Source organism: Benincasa hispida, chromosome 1 (genome assembly GCF_027475165.1).
Source record: "Benincasa hispida cultivar pf3 chromosome 1, pf3_genome.v1.1, whole genome shotgun sequence".
In the NCBI taxonomy this organism is placed as follows: domain Eukaryota; kingdom Viridiplantae; phylum Streptophyta; class Magnoliopsida; order Cucurbitales; family Cucurbitaceae; genus Benincasa; species Benincasa hispida.
In genome coordinates this window covers 16732594-16754490 of record NC_143478.1, presented here as the reverse complement: position 1 = coordinate 16754490, position 21897 = coordinate 16732594, and positions in this window count along the sequence as shown.

Genomic DNA, 21897 nt, shown 5'->3' with positions numbered 1-21897 from the left:
CTTATACATCATCAAGATTTTAACATGATTTAAAGTAGTTGTTATGATCTACTTCATAAGCTGCCATGATATAAAAAATTTCCTCTATGTACCAAGTAACTTGTTTAAGATCTAGTTCTAACAGGTTAGATAAGTAACTTGCATCTTCACAATCAACTAGATCACAATTAGATTTATGAGAATAAAATAAATCTATATAAACTAATTCTCAAATAAAAACATAACATATGTTTAACTTTACTCCAATATCTTTCTTTGAAAGAATATTATATTTATAATACAACAGGTAACGTATAAACTAGCAAAGATATAAGTGCACTTATTTCCCAAAAATTATGGTTCTTCAGGACCTAAAGTTCTTTATTATATTTATGATATCAGATGATAGATTTTCACACCAAGTGAATGAACCATCATAGAAATGTTCAATGGTAGAACTAGTCCATATAAGATCTTATTTGCATAAATTGATGCAATTTCATCTACTTTATGCTTTATTTGTAAGCTAAGGCAAAACTTATCGTCTCAATTTATTTCTTAAGAAACTCTATTTGCCTTTGAAATCTCTTCAAGAGTTTATGCTTAAATTATCAACATATATGTAAATAATATATAGTACATCTCAGGTTGTCATTTCTTTATAAAAGCATATGGACAAATAGGGTTATTTTATACCCTCTTATCATCAAATATTTAATAAGATGATTACTTTACATTCACCAAGAATGTTTTATAAAAATCCCTATGATATATATATATAGAGAGAGAGAGAGAGTTGAGTTTTATACCATAAAACTTGTAGATAGAAAATGTAACATTTGACGGATCATGAATAAAATGTTATTGATCTTTATTTCAATAAATTATTATTGTTTATCTTATATATATCTTTCCTAAATAACCCTAATCCAATAAACTAACATCCTAAACTGTTGTATGAGTCTTCAACCATGTGAAGACATACGGGGATCAATGTTTAAGATATAGCCTAAAGGGTTTATAGTATATGGATAAGATTCGGTACCTTATCCTGGAGACACTATGGATATGACTCATTTTGTATTTGATACAAATGCAATGATCCAATGCATTCGTGTAGGAGACATGCAAGTAAAGGTATCCTATGCAATGAGTTTGCATAAGACCGGACCACAAAATAGTAACCTCTACATGTAACTCTGTTTACTAGCTAGGTTTCTATTTTACTAGGATGACCTAGGCAACTTAGTCTCAATCCTGAGTGGATTATGAACTCCTGTTCACGAGGAATTGTCCTTTGATTTGTATGGGTGAGAGTGGTCAATTCGCCGATTCAATAAGCCTACCATTTTGGGGACAAGACCGAGTGAAGAGTTGAGAACATAATTTCACGAGATGGAATTCATTCCTTCCCGACTTTAGGGTAAGTAGATGAATGTTTCCTTAAGTGGTGTCTCTAAGACTTAAACAAAGAGCCCAACCCTTTCATTGGCCCGAGAGGGTTTTTGTTTAATGGTTGGACCATAAACATGTTGTTCATTAGAGGAGCACCAATACATAAGGATGCAGAGGTAACTCAGAAGTAAAATGGTAATTTGACTCAGCTGGTGTTACGAACACTCGTGAAGGACTAACTTGTTGTCATTGGTCAATATCCATGGACACAAAAATATATTTGCAGTGAGAAGAGTGCAACTGTGGGTCTATAGTGGAGTGTATCCACAGTTAATGAATATTGATTAACTTTGTTAATGAGTTCAACCAATTAATCTCATATTGTTAGAGCTTCCTATCTGTAGTTCCATTAGGTCCTAGTGGTAGCTCATAAAGAGTATTAAGGTAATTAAAGTAATTTGAAATATTCAAATTTACTAAGGGAAATAATATAATGTACAGTGATACATTATAATATAAAGTTTATATTTTAATTAAACTTTATAATATAAGTTTATTTTGAATTTGATTCAAAAACTAATTTATGGGAGAATTAAATATTTGAAAGAGTTCAAATATTAAACTTAATATGAATAGAATTCATATTAAAACTATAAGTTAAAATTAATGCACATTAAATGCACATTAAAACTATAAGTAATATGAGGGAAAATATAATTGAACATGATTCAATTATAAGGTTAAATTAAATATGTGATATTTAATTTAGTGATTAATTAATTGAAAAATTAATTAATTTAATTTAATCTAATTAAATTTGATATAATATAATTAATTGAATGAAACTATATGTTATGAGAGTGATGTACTAGAATATGATTCTAAAGCATATTTAATTAAATATGAGATATGTAATTATTATTAATTAATTTGATTAATTTATAATTATTTTATATATTTTATTTTTAAATTAAATTAATTAAATTTGATTTAATTTATTGATTAAATAAATAATGAATTTAAATGTTTTTGACTTCCCAACGTGGGGAGTTATATGGGAGTGGGAGAGAGATCTTTCTGTAACTTCCTCTTCTGTTTAGTTAGTTTGATCTACATCACAGAAGAAAACGTGTGATATGAACCGTTTTTTTTCTCTAGCTCTGATCTTTGAGATTTTTCTCTGTAGAAAATTCCCTCTAAGAATCTTATCTTCTTCTATCTCACTAGTCCAAAAAAATACTGGAAAATCTATTTTGGTGGTGTTCACTTGTTTTACAGCAGACGAATCATGAGCGTGGATTCAAAAAGTTGGTGAAGCCCTCCATAGTCATAAGGTTTCTAGATTTTATTTTCTCTGTTAATTTGTTATTAAAATCTGAAAATAGTCTAAAATTTTTTCCGTTGCGCTTGAGATTTTGACCCAACGATTGATTGAAGGAACGATGAAGTTTTGCAGCAGAAATGGATCGTTCCCAATTTTTTGTTCTTCATAGAATCCCAAATTACAGAATAAAAACATTTAGATATTATAATAAGAAAATTACAGCATGCTAAGGAGAGAATTAGAAAGAAGAACAACTTACCCTTGTAGCCAATAATCTTCACGTAATTCCTTCTCTGGTCATGAATTCTCTGTATAGAACTCGGTCTCCAAAAATGAAAATCCCAAATGGCGACTACCACAAATGAACCTCATGTATTCTATTTAGCGATGAGAATTCAGAAGTTGTAGGCTCTGAATTTTAGGAAGAGGGAGAGAAATTTGAGAGGAAGAAGAAAACTAATTTTTCTTCTCTGTGTTTTTGGGAATTACCAGAAAAATCTCTCACAAATACACTCTATGAAGAAGAGGAAGAAGTCGTAAAAAAATCTGAACCCCGTACTCCACGTTTCATGATGGTTAGAGAAAAAAATTAGGATAATTCCCTCAGTTTAATTTAATTGAAAAATTAAAATAAATTTAATATATATAAATATATAAATATATACATATAATAACTAACTTATTATAAGTACATATACTGTATGTTATATCAAATATAACACATAATCTATAGTTTTTATATTGTATCAAATACAATATAACCTATAGCTATAATTTCTCTCAACAATGCATGATATTCAAAATATAGATCACATTTATACTAAATTTAATTATATGAATCTCATCCATATAATTAATATTTGAATCATATTCAAATATTTATTTTCTCTCAAATAAACTTTATATTATAATGTATCAAATACATTATATTAATTATATCACATATAATTAAGTATATCATATATAATTAATACTCTCAATTAATTTGAACAATTCAAATTAATCTAAAATTAATTCACAATAATTCTTATTGATCTATAGAGGGACCTTATGGACTTGTAGATTGAAGCTCCAATGGTACTTGGATAATTAATTAAACTCTTTAATTAAATTACCCAACATCCATTAACTGTCGGTCACTTCACTAAAGATCGACAGCTGTACTCTTCGCACTACAAATATATTTTTGTGTCCATTGGATATGACCAGTCAACAGCGCCATGACCCTCCACAAATTGCTTGTAAGTATAGTTGGGCCAAAATTACCGTTTTGTCCCTGTAGTTACGTCTAACTCCTTAAGTACCACTGATCCCTCTAATGAACAATAAGTCATAGTCCAACTATGACCAAATCCCTCTCAGGCTAATAAAGGGTGTGGCCACATTGTTCAAGCCCCAAAATCAGCCCTTAAGGGAGAAATTTGTATACTTACCCAGACATAAGGGAATGAGTGAATTTTGTTTGTGTAACTATGTTCCCAGCTCCCCAATCAGACGAATCCTCAAAATGATAGGCATATTAAGTCGACGATCTGACCACTTTCACCCATGAAAATCAAAGAACCGCCTTCATAGGCAGGAGTTCACAACTCACTCAGGATTCAGGTCATGTCACTTATGGTCATCCTAGTGAAATGTAAGTCTCTATTATTAACAGTGTTTATAATGAGACTAATCATTTGTGGTCTGGTCTTATACAAACTCTTTATATAGGATACCCTCGCTCATATGTCTCCACATGAATAATCAGGATCAGATCATTTGTTTTCGTAGTGTCACCAAGATAAGGTACCCAGCCTTATCCATCTACTACAAAACGTTTAGGTTATATTTAAACATGATCCACCTGTATGTCTCTACATACATGTTTAAATTACATAAAATAACCTAGGATATTTGTTTATTGGATTGAGTCTATGCTCATAAAATAACAATTATTTTATTAATGACAATTTATTTATATAGAGTTTACAAACTACAAGAATACACGATAGATTAGGACACCAATCCCGATATCAGATGTTGGGGTTGATGCCCTAAAATCTCGTATCCTGTGGTTTGTAAATAGTTTGTAATGAATGCTTGTGATGTATAATATATGAATTTACTTCACTTTTTGTTTTTACTCATTTGGATGTTTTATTTGCTTTATCACAAATCAATAAACTAAAATCCCTGGTTGTCTTTATGTAACTTAAGCATGTATGTGGTGACATACAAGTAGATCATGTCTTAAGTGATAAACAAAATGGTCTGTAGTATATGGATATAGGAGAGAGACCTTATCCTGGTAACTCTACGGATGCAACCCGCTTTGTGGAATAGTTATAAGTGTTGTGACTTGTTACAGATGGTTTGATCCTGATCATTCGTATAGGGAACATGTGAGTGGAGGCGTCCTATACAAAAAGTTTGTATAATACCTGACCACGAAGTGTTAACGTCTCGTTATATAACACCGTTCATGACAGAGACTTCACTTCACTAGGATGACCATAGATAACATGACCTCAATCCTGAGTGAGTTGGGAACTCCTACCATTGAGGGTGGTCATTTGATTTGCATAGGTGCGAGTGGCCAGGCCGCCGACTCAAACCTACCACTTTGGGAATTCGTCTGATTTGGGAGCTGGGAACTTAGCTACACAAGATGGAATTCACTTCTTCCTCGAAGCAGGGGTAAGTAGATAGATAGCTCCCTTAAGGAATGATTCTAGGGCTTGAACAATGTGGTTCCACATACCTTCTCATGGCCCGAGAGGTGTTCACACATAGTTGGACTATGTTGTATTGTTCATTAGAGAGACCAGTGGTACTTAATGAATGAGATGTAACTACAAGGGCAAAACGGTAAATTAGCCCAGTTTTACTTACGAGCATCTATGAAAGGTTATCGTACTCATGATTGGTTATATCCGATGGACACATAAATATATCTGTGGTAAGAAGAGTTCATCTACCGGTCTTTAGTGGAATGCCTGGCAGTTAACGGATAGTGGATCTCGTGACTAAAGAGTTTAGTTAGCTATTCATGCACCATTAGAACTTCGAGCCATAGGTCCATAAGGTTCCCATGGTAGCTTGGATACAAGTTGAGAATCAGGTTTTGGGTTAGATTGAAATGTTCAAATTGACAAGAGGGAGTTCGATTATATATGATATAATTGGACTGGTTAATTATATATGATATGATTGACTAAATATATGAGATACATTATTTTGGAGGAAACTGGATTTAAATATGATTTATATCAAGTTGAGGAGAAAATACTATAGTTGATATATGATATCAAACTATAGGTTATGAATATAATATGATTATATTTATTATTTTATTAATTGGACGATTAAGAGATAATTGGTCGGCGTTTTCTCTGAATTCATGCGTTAGTGGGAAGTTTAATTCAGTTATAGTAACTGAAGAATAAAATGAAAATTGTTTTCATTTTGCACGAGATATGCATAATCGCTCACGGTGTGTTAGCCTTCTATCGCTTAGTGTTGAGAGCCTATACGATAGCGCCCACTTACTAAACGATTGCACAACCGTGCTTTCCTAAATGATCACCCGCGATTTCCTAAACGATCGCTTACCTTTTTTAAACGATCGTTTAGCGCCTGAGTGTAACTAAACGATCGCTTACCTTTTCATAGATGATCGCTTAGCTTTTACTACACGATCGTGTACCCCGCACTAAACGATCAAGCACCCGACTATACGATAGTCTTTTCATTCTCCCACTTGCTAGATCATAGTACACGATAGCCTTTCCTCTTCCCCTCTACCAATTTCATCAAAGCCCACCCGTTTCCTGTTGTTCGTGCGAAGCTATTCGTGTAGACGATCGGGGTGTTCCTGGACACTTACTTGTTGGACTAGTGAGAGCAAGAGGCGTGCGTTCATGTGAAGAAAAGTCTTCAATTGGTATGTTCTCTCAGTCTCTTGTATTTTATCTTTGAAAGCATGCCCGTAATTTAACGTTATCAATGCATATCTGTATGTTTGAATGTATATGTGAAAATTCTGTCACGCTAAATTGGAAAGATCCGCTTCCACTCATAGGTACTCTTGTATAAGAGTTCCTTCATCAGAACCATCTCAGAATTTTAACTAACGAATTAAATTTTTTTCTCTGCATTATGAATGTTGGGTTTTGTTGTGAACTAATTTGGTTAATTGGCCTTAGAATTTATAATTTTGTTCATATGATTCATTCATGTAAGGACCCCTTCGTTTTGGACATTTAAATTGTAAACTAAGTCTTCTATAATTCCGGGCCTACATTAGGTCTTTTTCTGATAAAGTAGTGAAATTTGAGACCAAAAAATAGATGTATAGGGACTAGAAACATAGAAGATGCTGACGTCAGCCATAGTTCAACGATCCGACCCGGTGAAGTTTTTTTTAGGATAAAATTTGTAAAATTAATGTAATTTGTTCTTTAATTTTATCTTAAGGGCCAATTAACCGGTTCATATGCTATTTAAATGCTTTTTGGATATCATTTAGATATAATCCCACCTTAGGTTAAACATGCTCATGCATTTTTATATATTATAATAGTTATAATGTATGAGATAATCTATTATTATTTGATTTCATGATTTATTTAATATAATTGTTATGTTAATTTGATGAAATTAATAAAGTATGAAGCATGTAATTCATAGGTTAAATATAAATAGTTATATTTAATGCAATGTGTAGAGCATGCTTGTATGATTTTCATGTTTAACTTAATATAAGGAGTTATGTTAATTAAATATGAAAATCAACATGCATTGAGCATGACACATCTATAGTAATAGTATAATTGTTATATTATATTCATGCAATGCATTTTTATGGTTTAATTATTTAATTAGTTAAAATATGATTGTTAATTAAATTAAACCATAAAGAGCATAATTATAGGGCTAATCATTAAAATTTAAGAATGTTTTTAAAATTAATGATTAGAAATCATTCATCTATAATCAAGGATTGCATGCAAACGTAGATCATAAGATAAATTAATTAATTTTAAATTATTTAGAATTAATTATACCTAAGATCATTTTAATTCCAATAGGATTGAAATTATTTCTTACTTAGTTTAAAATAGTTTTAATGAACTAAGTAAGAAAATCATTACTATGATTATAAGAGTACTCTACCGGTTAGGTGTTGTCTAGGCTGGAGGTATTTAAGTTGATGGTTTACGGAATACCTCCTACCTGGGAACTGACCAAGAACTTGAGTTGAATCAATCATAGTTTAATGTTAGCATGCAATGTCACTAGGTTAATCAAAAGGGTTTTATGTCATTTCTTTATAAAAGCATATGGACAAATAGGGTTATTTTTATACCCTCTTATCATCAAATATTTAATAAGATGATTACTTTACATTCACTAGGAATGTTTTATAAAAATCCCTATGATATGTATATATATATATATATATATATATATATATATATATATATATAGTTGAGTTTTATGTCCTAAAACTCATATACAGTAAAGGTAACATTTGATCGATCATTAATAAAATGTTATTGATGTTTATTTCCATAAATAGTTATTGCTTATCTTGTATTTATCTTTCCTAAATAACCTTAACCCAATAAACTAACATCCTAGACTGTTGTATGAGTCTTAAATTGTATGTGGAGACATATGGGGATCAGTATTCAAGATACAGCCTAAAGGGTCTATAGTATATTGATAAGGCTGGTACCTTATCCTAGTGACACAATGGATACATTCCATTTTGTATTTGATACAAATGCAATGATCCAATGCATTCTTGTAAGGGACATACAAGTGGGGATATCCTATGCAATGAGTTTGCATAAAACTAAACCACGAAATAGTAACCTTTAGATGTAACTCCGTTGACTAGTTAAGTTTCTATTTCACTAGGATGACCTAAGCAACTTAGACCAAATCTTGAGTGGATTATGGATTCCTGTTAACGAGGGATTGTCCTTTGATTGTATGGGTAAGAGTGGCCAGTTTGTCGACTCAATAAGCCTACCATTTTGGAGACAAGACCGAGTAGGGAGTTGGGAGCATAATTTCATTAGATGAAATTCACTCATTCCCAACTCTAGGGTAAGTAGATGAGTGTTCCCTTAAATGGTATCTCTGGGACTTGAATAAAGGGCACTACTCTCTCATTGACCCGAGAGGGGTTTCTGTTTAATGGTTGGACCATAAACATGTTGTTCATTAAAGAATTATTGGTACTTAAGGATACAGAGGTAACTCAGGGGTAAAATGTAATTTAATCCAACTAGTGTTACGAACACTTATGAATGATTAGCTTGCTGTCATTGGTCAATATTCGTGGACACATAAATATATTTGCAGTGAGAATAGTACAACTATAGGTCTATAGTGGAGTGTACCCACAGTTAACGAATATTGATTAACTTGGCTAATAAGTTTAGTCAATTAATCTCATATCGTTGGAGCATCTGATCTGTAGGTCCATTAGGTCCCATCGGTAGCTCATAAAGGATATTGAGATACTTAAAGTAATTTGGAATGTTCAAATTTACTAAGGGAAAGAATATAATTTATGGTGATACATTATAATATAAAGTTTATATTTTAGTTAAACTTTATAATGTAAATTTATTTTACATTTGATTAAAAAATTAATTTATGGGAGAATTAAATATTTGAAGGGGTTCACATATTAAATTTAATATGAATAGAATTCATATTAAAACTATAAGTTAAAATTAATGCATATTAGATATACATTAAAATTATAGGTAATATGAGAGAAAACATAATTGAATATGATTCAATTATAAGGTTAAATTAAATGTGTGATATTTAATTTAGTGATCAATTAATTAAATAATTAAATAACTAATTACTTTACTTTACTTTAATTTAATTTAATTAATTGAAATAAAGCTATAGGTTATGAGAGAGAGATGTATTAGAATATGATTCAAATGCACATTTAATTAAATATGATATATTTAATTATTATTAATTAATTTAATTAATTAATAATTATTTGATTTATTGTAATAAATTAAATTTTGGTTAAATGTATTTTTTAAATTAAATGAATTTATTGTTAGTTAATTAAATAAATTAAATTTGATTTAATTTATTGGTTAAATAAATAATGATTTAAATTTTTTTTATTATAACAAACTCCCCAACTTGGGGAGTTATATGGAGTGAGAGAGATCTTCCCGTAACTTTCTTCTCTTTAGTTAGTTCGCTCTACATTATAGAAGAAAAAAGTGTGAAACATAGAGTTTTTTCTATCTGGCTTTGGTCGTTGAGATTTTTCTTTGTAGAAAAATTTCCTCCAAGGATCTCACCTCCTTCTACCTCACTAGTCGAAGGAGAATACTTGTAAAACCATTTTAGTGGTGTTCACTTGTTTTGTAGCAGAGGAATCAAGATCGTAGATCCAAAAAGTTGGTAAAGCCCTTCAGAGTCGTCAACGAGAGTAAGAGTTTCTAGATTTTATTTCCTCTGTTAATTTGTTATTAAAATCTGAAAATGGTTTGAAATTTTTTCCGTTGTGCTTGGGATTTTAATCCAGCATATATATCATTCTCTAATATTTTACTTATATGATTTTGGTACTTTTAATCCTTCAGGGATATAGTATAAATAGATTCATATAAATGTACAATAACTACATCCATAAGATGCATGTTATGCCTTTCATGCACAATTAGATAAATTAAATATCTCATGGTATTGTATCCACCATAGGATAATATGTCTCCTCATAATCAATACCAGTTCTTTGCGAGAATTATTGTGAAACTTGTCTCGCTTTATATATTGCGACCCCGTTCTATTTGTTTTTCTTACAAATACTCACTTGTATTCCACATATATGATATTCTCTAATGCCTGAACTACTAGTTCTCACGATTGAAAAATGAAATTATTACTATTGGATTGTTTCTTTCCACATAAGTCAATCCTTTCTATGTCACGATATTTTTCAATATATCTGAGTATATAATACTCATTTTCATAAATAATATCGTGAGCAAATTGTATGCAAAAATGTTGTCAACTTATTTAGGTATGGTTCCATCTTTTTCTTGTCATGACATATAATTTATCGAGATGTCTTTATTATCCTCTTTTACTTCAAGATTCTCATGAATACTCATATTTATGATTTCTTCTGAAATACCCATATTCTTAACTGAGTTATTTTAATTAACTACTTTTTCGAGGATCTTTATCTTTCGAGTCCATTTGTCTATCATGCTTTAGGCATGTTGCAAACTCATTAACATTGACAACTTGTTGCATTTGGGGTATAACTTGGTCATGTGCTTGCAACTGTAAATGTTCTGTAAATACATCTAGCACTGATTTGCAATATTTTACAAATAAATTATCTTTTAAACTTTTAGTTCAAAGTGGTCTGTATGATGATCAAGATGAGACAACACTTATGGATTTTATTCACTTTATTTTTTTTCAACTTTTCCTTAATTCTTCCCCTTAATGTTGGAAATTTTGCCTCATTAATAACAATTAAATTGTGTAGTAAGTAATCCACCCGTCAGGGGTTCAAAGTAATTGATGTAAAATCAATTTCAACATAGATTTTAATTACTTCATCATCTTAATTGTTATTGTGGAGCAATTTAAACGTTTACTGCATATATTGATGAAATATATTTAGCTTCTGGTCATAAGTTCATTAGTCATTGGTTGAGCATTCACGAGAACATGATCTCATACAGATCTAGAAGTTTTACTATTTGAACATAAGCTACATGATGTTAAACACTTATCCCAATCAATTATCAAATTTTTTAGATGAAAACTTCACTAGCATTATCAAAACAAAATAATAAGTATATATGTGACCATCAACTGGATGCACCAACAAAAATCATAAACCATGAATTTGTTCCAAAAGTATGCAAAGTTTAATTTCAATGTTAGTAAGTGAAATTTTGATAATTAATCTCTTGAGAACACGTGACAGATGACGATTTATTAATGGAAGAATCTCTAGTTCTTCAATGGATGTCAATATATATTTTCAATCATTATTTTCACTATTGACCCAAACTCATCATGTCAAACGAAAATATATTTGGATCAATGAACTTTAGGTTCATTATTGCATATATTTTTGTTGGGGTTGATACCCTAAATCTCGTAGGGTCCTATAGTTTGTAATTGTGTTGTACAAATATTTTATTTATGTAATAAAATATTTGATATTTTATTTCAAAATTAGTTGCATTAACCACAAACTAATAAACTAATATCCAGGGTTATCTTGTAGCTTAGATATGTATGTAGAGACATATGGGTGGATCATGTTTAAGTGATAACCTAAATGGTCTGTAGTAGATGGATAAGGTTGGAGACCTTATCCTGGTGACACTATGAGTATGACCCACTTTGTAGGTGTTACAATTGTTGTAAAGTGCTACAAATGATCTGATCTTGATCATTCATGTGGAAACAAGTGAGTGAGGATATTCTATAAAAAGAAGTTTATATAAGATCGGACCACGAAATGTTTAGTCTCATTATATAACGCCGTTCATAATAGAGACTTACATTTCACCAGGATGACCATAGGTAACATGACTTGAATTCTGAGTGAGTTGTGAACTCCTACCTATGAAGACAGTCCTTTGATTTGTATGGGTGAGAGTGGTCAGATCGTCGACTCAACAAGCCTACCATTTTGAGGATTCATCTGATTGGGGAGTTGGGAACATAGCTACACAAGAAGAAATTCACTCCTTCCCTAATGTCGGAGCAAGTAGATAAATTGCTCCCTCAAAGGCTGATTCCGGGGCTTTAACAATGTGGTGCCACACCCTCTTCTAGCCCGAGAGGGGTTCATTATAGTTGGTCTATGATTTATTGTTCATTAGAGAGATCAGTGGTATTAAGAAGTTAGATGTAACTATAGGGACAAAACGATAATTTTGGTCCAACTATACTTACGAGCAATTTGTTAAGGATCATCATACTGTTGATTGGTTATATTCAATGGATATATAAATATATCTGTAGAGCGAATAGTGCAACTATCGATCTTTAGTGGAGCGCTCGACAATTAACGGATGGTGAATAATTTAATTAAAGAGTTTAATTAATTATTCGCGTACCGTTAAAGCTTCAAGCTATAGGTTCATGAGGTCCCCTTGGTAGCTCAATGAGATTTAATAAGAACCAGTTTTTGGATTAATTTGAATTGTTCAAATTAATTGAGGGAATTAATTATATATGATATAATTAATTAAATATTAATTATATGTGTTATAATTACTATAATGTATTTGGTACGTTATAATAAGTATTTATGAGAGGAAATAAATATTTGAATATAATTCAATATTAATATATGAATTGGATTCATATAATTAAAAATAATATAAATATGATTTATATTAAAAGCCATTAATGAGAGAAAATTGAAACTATAGGCTATATTGTATTTGTTACAATATAAGAACTATAGATTATATGTTATATGTGATATAACATATAGTTATACATACATACATACATATAGATATATATATATATATATATATATATATATAATTATATATATATATATATATGTATAGAAATTATTTATTATATACATATATATGTTATATTAATTAATTTTAAAAATTAATTAATTTTATTTTTGGGAGGAAATTAACTTCCCTTCTCTTTTTCTTTTTTTTCTCTCCACCCAAGTAAGTAGGCTGATGGAGAAAGGGGTTTCTTCTTCTTGATCCTGTAAAAACAGAAGTGTTCTGTGTTTTTTTAAAAACAATCTTAAAGAAAAATTTTCCCTTCCTTTTCCTCTCAATCTTTCCTCCTCTCTCACCATCCAAATTTACCAGAGCCTACACCTCCTAAATTCTCATGAGAGAATACTGAGATTCCCAAGTGGTAGTGTCCATTTGGCCCGTTTGGATTTCACAGTTTGTGATTTGTACAGAGGAGAAGGATACATGAAAAGTTTCTTCAAAGGTAAGAGTTTTTGAAACCCTATTTTTAATTATTCCATAAATTTACGTGTATGCTATATAATTGTTGAATCAAATGGATGATTTATTTTGTTCTCTATAAAAATTTTCAATTTTGTAAGAATGGGATTTGGGTAGATCGGCTTCTAATCAAGGACCCTTCATTGGGATCCTTCAATTTCAACTACATAAATATGTATGGATATAATTTAGAAGGAAAATCATAACTTTTCAATATTATTTCCCATAGAAGACAATGGATATAGTATCTAAACACCATATATTATTCTTATTATCAATCTTTTCAGATGATATCTATTACAATATATACCTTCCAAATTTACTAAACTTCTCTTTGATTTACAAGAGAATAAAGTATATCAATTGTCAATTTTGCCCCTTTGGCAAAATATTGTTTTCTTTTTCAAAATCTTTAATCAAATCTACAAGACTTAATATCATATTTGATTTTTCGCTTCAAGCATTTGAATTTTGGAAAACATAAGCATATAGTACATCTCTGCATATTATACTTAGAGTTGCTTGTAAACATAACCTTTTGGGTCAAATTATTGGTAAATATAGCATTAACAAAAAAAAACAACAACACACATATGGCCAAATTTGAGTCCAGCCCATAGAAAAAGACTAAAAAGCCCATGGAAATGTAATAAGCCCACGATCTACGATCAAATCCTACATTCTCATCCCTCGATTAACGCTTCGACGATTTTGAATCCACATTCTTCTTCCAAAGCCGATCGATGATTCGTATCCATGGACGACTTGCATCCATCGATGATTCAACTTTCCATCCATCAGTAATCGTTTAGTTTCTTTTTTTGTTTGTTTGAAAAACCCTTACCACATTGATCTTCTTTAAACCCCATCAATCTTCTTCAAATGGTGATGCCAAAATCCTAACATCTGCTAATCGAAAAAACCCTAACGTTTCCCTTTAACATTCGACATCGACAACAATCTGCTTCCGACGCATCTTTTTTCGGTTCCATTCATCCATCAAAACATTAAAATCAACCGCATAATCACATTGAAAAGTAAGAAAACACGTAGTTTTATGGCTGTTTGTTTCTTTTCTGTTGTTTAATTGATTGATTGTTATTTGTGTACTTTAAACTTCAAATGTATTTTTGTTTGGGTCTATTGGTGATAGATTTCTGTCACCAATAAATTTGAAGAATGTTGAATTTGTTTTTTGTTTTCCATGAAAGGTAAGTAAATGCATAGTTTCACTGTTTTTTCTTTGGTGTTATTGATTAGAGTTTATCAGCGATAATTTTCTGTCATTGATATACTTAATGGATGTTGAATTTATTTTCATGCAATGTAAATAAATGCATAATTTTACTGCTATTTATTTTTTTCTTGTTGTTGATTAGAGTTTGCTATGAAGTAAATGCATAATTTCACTGTTGTATATTTATTTATTTTTGTTGTTGATTAGAGTCTATCAGTGATAAATTTCTATCACTGATAGACTTGAAATATATTAGATTTATTTTTCATGAAAAGTAAGAAAATTGTAGTTTCATTTCTGTTGAGTTGATAGACTATTGCTAGCTTGCTTTTAGACTTCAAATATGTTGCTGATTAGAGTATATCTGTGATAAGTTTCTATCAGACTTGAAATGGTGAAGTCTATTAGTGATAGGGTTGTCACTGATAGACTTCATCACTTTAAGTCTATTAATGACAGAAGCATCTCAGTGATAAGTTTAGCATTGGTAGACTTCACTACTTCAAGTCTATCAATGTTAGAAGCGTATCAGTGATAAGTTTATCACTGATAGACTTCATTACTTCAAATCTATCAGTTATCAGCTCTATCACTGATAAACTTGAAGTGTTTAGTTTTTTGACTAAAGTGTTTATTACTATATTAACAAATTAATAAGTGAAAACAAGTATGGAAAGTAAACAACAAAAAAGGAGGCAAAAAGAACCTTAGAACTTGAAGAACCATCAAGTAAAAAAAAAAAAGAGAAGGTATGCACTATATAGTTAGAATATATATTTATTTCTAAGATGTACTTTAGAATATTTATAACATATATTTTATTTTTTGTTTAAATAGGCAAAAAATATTCCTAAAGAAAGTTGGAATTCCATTTGAAAGTCATAGTTTATGTCAAGCTTGAAGTGATAGACGATATCATTAAGAGCTTGGATTTCACGTGTCTGTCTTTATTTAAGGAAGGACCGTTTAGGCATTTTCTAGGTTTAAAAATGTCCAAAGTACCTTTACAACTTCTAACACGAAGACAATGTGTCTCTACTGATAGTAATATTCTCCTTTTCAAAATTGAAGATAACATTGTTGAGTTTGGGTTGAGGGATTTTTGTTTGATTACAGGATTAAATTATGATGAATACCATTTTGAGGTTGTTTTAGATGAAATTGAAGAAAATGATTAAGAAATTAGACAAACATTATTTAGAAATGATATTAGCATCACTAGAGAAAATATTAAGAGTGCATTTAACTATTTTACTGGTCATTGCAATGATGAAAGAAAAATAGCAAAACTTGCCAATTTTTATTTACTTGAAAATTTGTTGATTCTAAAACAACCTCATAATTGTGTGGATTGGAAGCATGTTAAGACGTTGAATGATGAGGAGAAGTTTATGAATTATTCATGAGGAAGATTGTCTTATAGTTTTATTTTTAAGAAATCTATTAAGAGTAAAAAAAAACCAACTGCCTATCTGCAAGGCTTCCAAATAGTTTTAGCATATTGGGCATATGAAATACTTCCTAAACTTTTTGAGGGGTTCGCAAAAAGAATAGGAAATGGTTTCCCAAGATTCTTAAATTGGGAAATGACAAAACAACCAGATTGGCAAGATCTTAATAACAACGTCTTCTCAGAACAAAATGTAAGTTTCTAATTTTTTTCCATCAGTAATTGTGATACAGGTCTATCAGCAATAGACAAATATTAGTGATAAAAGTATTATATCTATTGAAACACTCAAATAACTGTAGGGAAGAAGTCTATTAATGACATAGTTTATCAATGATAGACCAATATTACAGCATATATCGCAGATAGATAGACCATATAAGTGATATTGGTCCAGTAACGAGGTCTATCAGTGATAAACCCATATCACTAATATGATCTCATTAAACTATGTCACTGATAACTCCTACTTATGATTATTTGAGTATTTCAAAACTCTTAAAAGGACGATATTCTATATAAAGTACTAAATAAATATTATTTTTTTAGCTCTCTATAGTTCCTATTATTGCATCAGAAGAAGAAATGTCATTGGAGTACTTCAAAAAATTTCTGGAGATGGGGAAGAAAAGATTGGAGGAAGGAGAATATGTTGCCCAAAAAAAATAAAAAGATTGGAGAAAATATTGAAAATGTAAAAAGGCAACACGGTGAAGATTTTGAAGATCTTAAAAAGGGACAAAAAGAGATTCTCAGATTGGTACATTCTCTAACATAAATTGTAAAGCATAAGGTCCCACACAAATGTCAAAGTGAAAGACAATCTCAAGAGTCATTGAAAAAGAATCATCCTCCATCATTGAGTCTAGAAATGATAGATGTTGATGTTGATAAATCAGTTGAATATGCAACTACTTATGCGAAGAAGAAAGAGGTAACAATATTAAAGCCTTGTAGTTCTTTTACTTTTTTTCCCCAATGATAGACTATATAAAGTTTACTGACAACATTTTCATTTTTTTTTATTGGTATACTAATATCTACAAAAACTTGAAGAAAATAGTGATAAAGAAAAAGAAATAGAAGAAAGTACTATTGCTAAGGAAAAAGAGGTACCTAACTAGCTCAATAGTAAGTTATTGCTAGTGTGTTTTTTTAGACCTCAAGTGTGTTGATCATTATAGTCTATCAGTGATAGGTTTCTATCACTGATAAAATATTGTCATTATTTATTGGAGTCCAACAGTAACATAATCTAGTTTTTTTTTTTTTTAATTTTCTTTTTAATGATAGACTATATCATGAAAAAAGTATATTGCAGCTTCTATAATTTTTTTCATTGATACACTAATATAATATTTACCAAATATTGAACACAATGAGGAATAAGACAATGGACATGAAAAAATGTAAAAAATGGTGCATGACAAAGCAAAAAAAAAAAATGAATGTATATCAATGGTCACATTTCCTATATTGCTTTATGACTTATAGACTCAATATATATTTATAAACTTATAATTAAGTATTGATATTTCAGGTTATTCAAGAAAAGAAAAATACAACAATGAATGTTAAAAATATTAAAACGAAAAGATAGCCTAAACCATCAAAGAAGATGTTGGAGAATGCAAATGACCAGAAGATTGCAAAATAATAAAAGGATACAAAGGACCAAAAGAATGCAAAAGACCAGAAGAAAGCAAAAGACTCCAAAACAAACAAGACATTTCCCTAGAATCAAGGATTATGCCCCTAGTTTTGACTTAAAAATCTCTCAGATGTAATAATGTAGTTATGACTTAGTTTAATACTGTGGCCATTAGACCTTAGTTTTTGTGGATATTGCAGTACTTTTGTGGGCTACCATACCTTAGTTTTTATGTGTTTTTGTGGATATTGCAGTACTTTTGTGTGCCCCTATTTGATTTTTTTTTATTCTATAAAAATATGTTGGAAAATTGTATACTTTCTATTGAAAAAAAGTTCAAAAAAGACTAAAACGAGTGGTATTCTTTAATGGGTCTTGAAGTCTATCAGTGATAGAACTCAGTGACATTACTTCACATTGAATAAGAAGAAAATTGAATATATATACTATTGAGAAAAATGGGAAAAAAAGCTTCAATATATTTTAAGCAGAATGTAATGTTCTTATGAACAATATAACAATCACACCCATGGTAAACCCTACAATATTGTAAAAATTATGGCAACATACACATTCACATCTATAAAAATCACATCAATAGTAAATGCCACATCATTGTATAAATGGCGGAAATTTACACGTTCTATAGTTGTGACCAGCACCACGAAAACGACTGCACTTTGTCTAACTTTTTGACTCGCCAATTGATAATATTCTTTGTTTTCGAGGTTGGCCTGTTGGACACGCTTAACAATTGGAGGTAATATATTCATGTCAATCCCCTGTTGGCTTCCAATTAGCATGGTTCTTAACTGGACAAACATAATCAATATAGCATAAAATCTAGCTACTTAACAATAAATACTTAGGAACAAAAGAGTAAGTATCCATATTGTGCCCACAAAGAACAACAAGTCCGTGGGCACATGGAATTTCATCAAGATCACAAACACGACCGGTACATTATTTGGAATCTAAATGTACCATAAATTGATTGCTTACATCAATCACTTGAAATTCAACATCATTAATTGCATTAATCTGAAAAAATGACACATAGACAACAATTTAATTAAGATCCAACTATCTGAATCTATTAGTGATAGAAGTCTATCTTTGATAGATTTTGCGATATTAGTCACGAAAATAAGTAATTCTTACCATGAAACTTCTCGATATCTAATGTTGTGTTGATAACTTTCCCTCAGCCTAGCTAATCAAAACAATTTCATATAATATGCAGCTTTACTTTTATCATAATACCATTTTTGAAGTAGTTGTTTGATAGAATCGAGTAGTGATGCTACAGATAAATCACTAAGCTCTTTTAGAACTGCATTTAAGGATTCTGAAATGTTTGTAGTCATCATCTGATATGTTCACCTTCTACAATACGCACAAGCCCACTTCTCAAAACCAACCTTACTAAGATGGTCTCATATGCTAAGGATATATAGCCTCCATCCATCTCATATTCAACTCAAAATCAACAACAATATATGTTTTCCACATCTAAAAAGCATATTATCAATAGAAGAGTCCTTATATGTCAACTTTAAACTTCTTAAAAGGTATTGCAAACAAACATAATATTCAGTAGTTGGAAAAATATTTTGAACACCTTTTGGAATACTTAAATGTCAATTAGATTTAATAACTAAACCTTCTCAATTCCCTAAAATTCTCTTTATATTCTCAAAAAACCATATCCATGATGCATCATTCTCGGAGTCTACAATACTAAAGGCAAGAGAAAAAATCTGACTGTTACCATCAATTATTGACGTCGTTAAAAGAGTTCCACCATATCTACATTTCAAAAAGGTGCCATCAACTGATATATTTGGCCTACAATATTTCCATCCCTCAATACACTATCCATTTTCCATAAAACAATACTTAAAATGTCGCTCAGAATCAGCTTCATACGCAGAGAATGAACTTGCAATAAAAAAAAAAAGAACAATTACATCTTGTTTTACAATAGATCTATCACTAATAGACCAAATATCAGTGATAAATCAATGATATGCTCATTTACTATAAAACCTATCAGTGATAGACCATATCAGTTAAACAAAACATCAAATATTGATTACATACTCATTGAAAGCTTGCTTAATGATATATAAAGGATATGAGAAAAAAAATAACCTAGATTAATTTCTTTCAGCTTCGTAAAAAATTATGGGATCAAGGCATAAGATTCCTTTGCATCACCATTCAATGACTTCATAATATATTCGTTCGACCTCTAAGCTTTATAATAGCTAAAATTTACCCCAAATTTAGTACACATGTGAATCATAATTGATAGAGTAAATGTGCATAAAACAAAAGCCAACAAAATCATTAAACACTCTAATTACACTTAATTTGAGTATGAAGCAGGCTAAAAAACAAGTTTAACAAAGAGGGTTTAAAAAATATACAACCTTTGTAGATTCACTTCAAATCCTTGCAATCTCCACGAATTAGATCTCAAAATCTCCAGTAGACTACTAAGAAGAACTTCTCTTCTATCCTCAACCTTGGATTTGAGTGGTGGAACTCTAAATTGAGAAGGATTGAGGTGCAGAAATTTCTTAAATTCCATATTGCATGACCTTCAAATCTTTGAAAATTGAATGTTTTATTATGTTAACTCATGCAAGCACTCAACATATCAACATTTTGACACATCAAAATGTATTATTTAAATGGCCTAGGTGTTGAATTGTGAAAAAATCATGAAGAAGAGTGAATTTGAGATAATTCTACTTTCACAATTAAATTCTAATTTCTTAATTATATTTAATTTAAAATTAAATTAAATATAATTTAAATTCAATTTCTAAATTGATTTTCTTTAAAAATTGGGATTAATTTAATTTAATTAATTAAATAATAATTTAATATCAAATATTAAATTAATAAAACACCTAATTCAAACATGAATCCTATTCATGTAAACAATATTTAAATCAATATTTAAATATTTTGAACTCTACAATTACGTTTAATTTCAACAAAATTAAACGTTTATTATATCGAATATAAGTATCCAAACCCTAAATTGAAATTGAACATTTCAAATTCAAACTCTAAATAGAAATTTGAACACTTCAAATTCACTCAATCTTCTGATCCAAGGTTTAATCTTTTACGAGTTAGTAGAGGGACTTTATGGACCTACAGATCATGAGCTCCAACAATTTGAGAATAATTGGTTAAACTCTTTAAACCGATTTAATCAATATTCGTTAACTACCGAGACATACCACTACAGCTCAGTAGTTGCACTCCTATCACTTTAGATATATTTCTATCCACTTAATTTCACATAATCAGTAAGTCGATTCTTCACAGGTCGTTCGTATTTATAACTAGGTCAAAATTATCATTTTACCTCTATAAATACATCTTGCTTCTTAAGTCACCACTGATCCTCTATTGAACAATTGGTTTATAGTCCAACTAATAAAGTATGTCCCTCTCTATCATGAGAGGGCGGGACCCTTTTGTTCAAAGCCAAGAATTAGTTACTTAAGTGAACAACCTATCTAATAACCCTAAATTGGGTAGGAGTGAATTTCTTCTTGCAGGACTATGTCCCCAACTATCTATCCGATTTTATCTCCAAAATGGGAGGCTTATCGAGTAGTGTTGTTGAACTACTCTCACCTATGCAGATCAAAGGATGATCCCGAATAAACAGGAGTTCATAGTTAGCTCAGGATTAAGATTGAGTTACCTTAGGTCATCGAATTGAAATAGTCAGTTTTAACATTAAACAATTGCTATAAAGGAAAATGACTATTTCGTGGTCTGGTTTTACAAACATCTTTTGTATAGGATGCCTTCACTCAC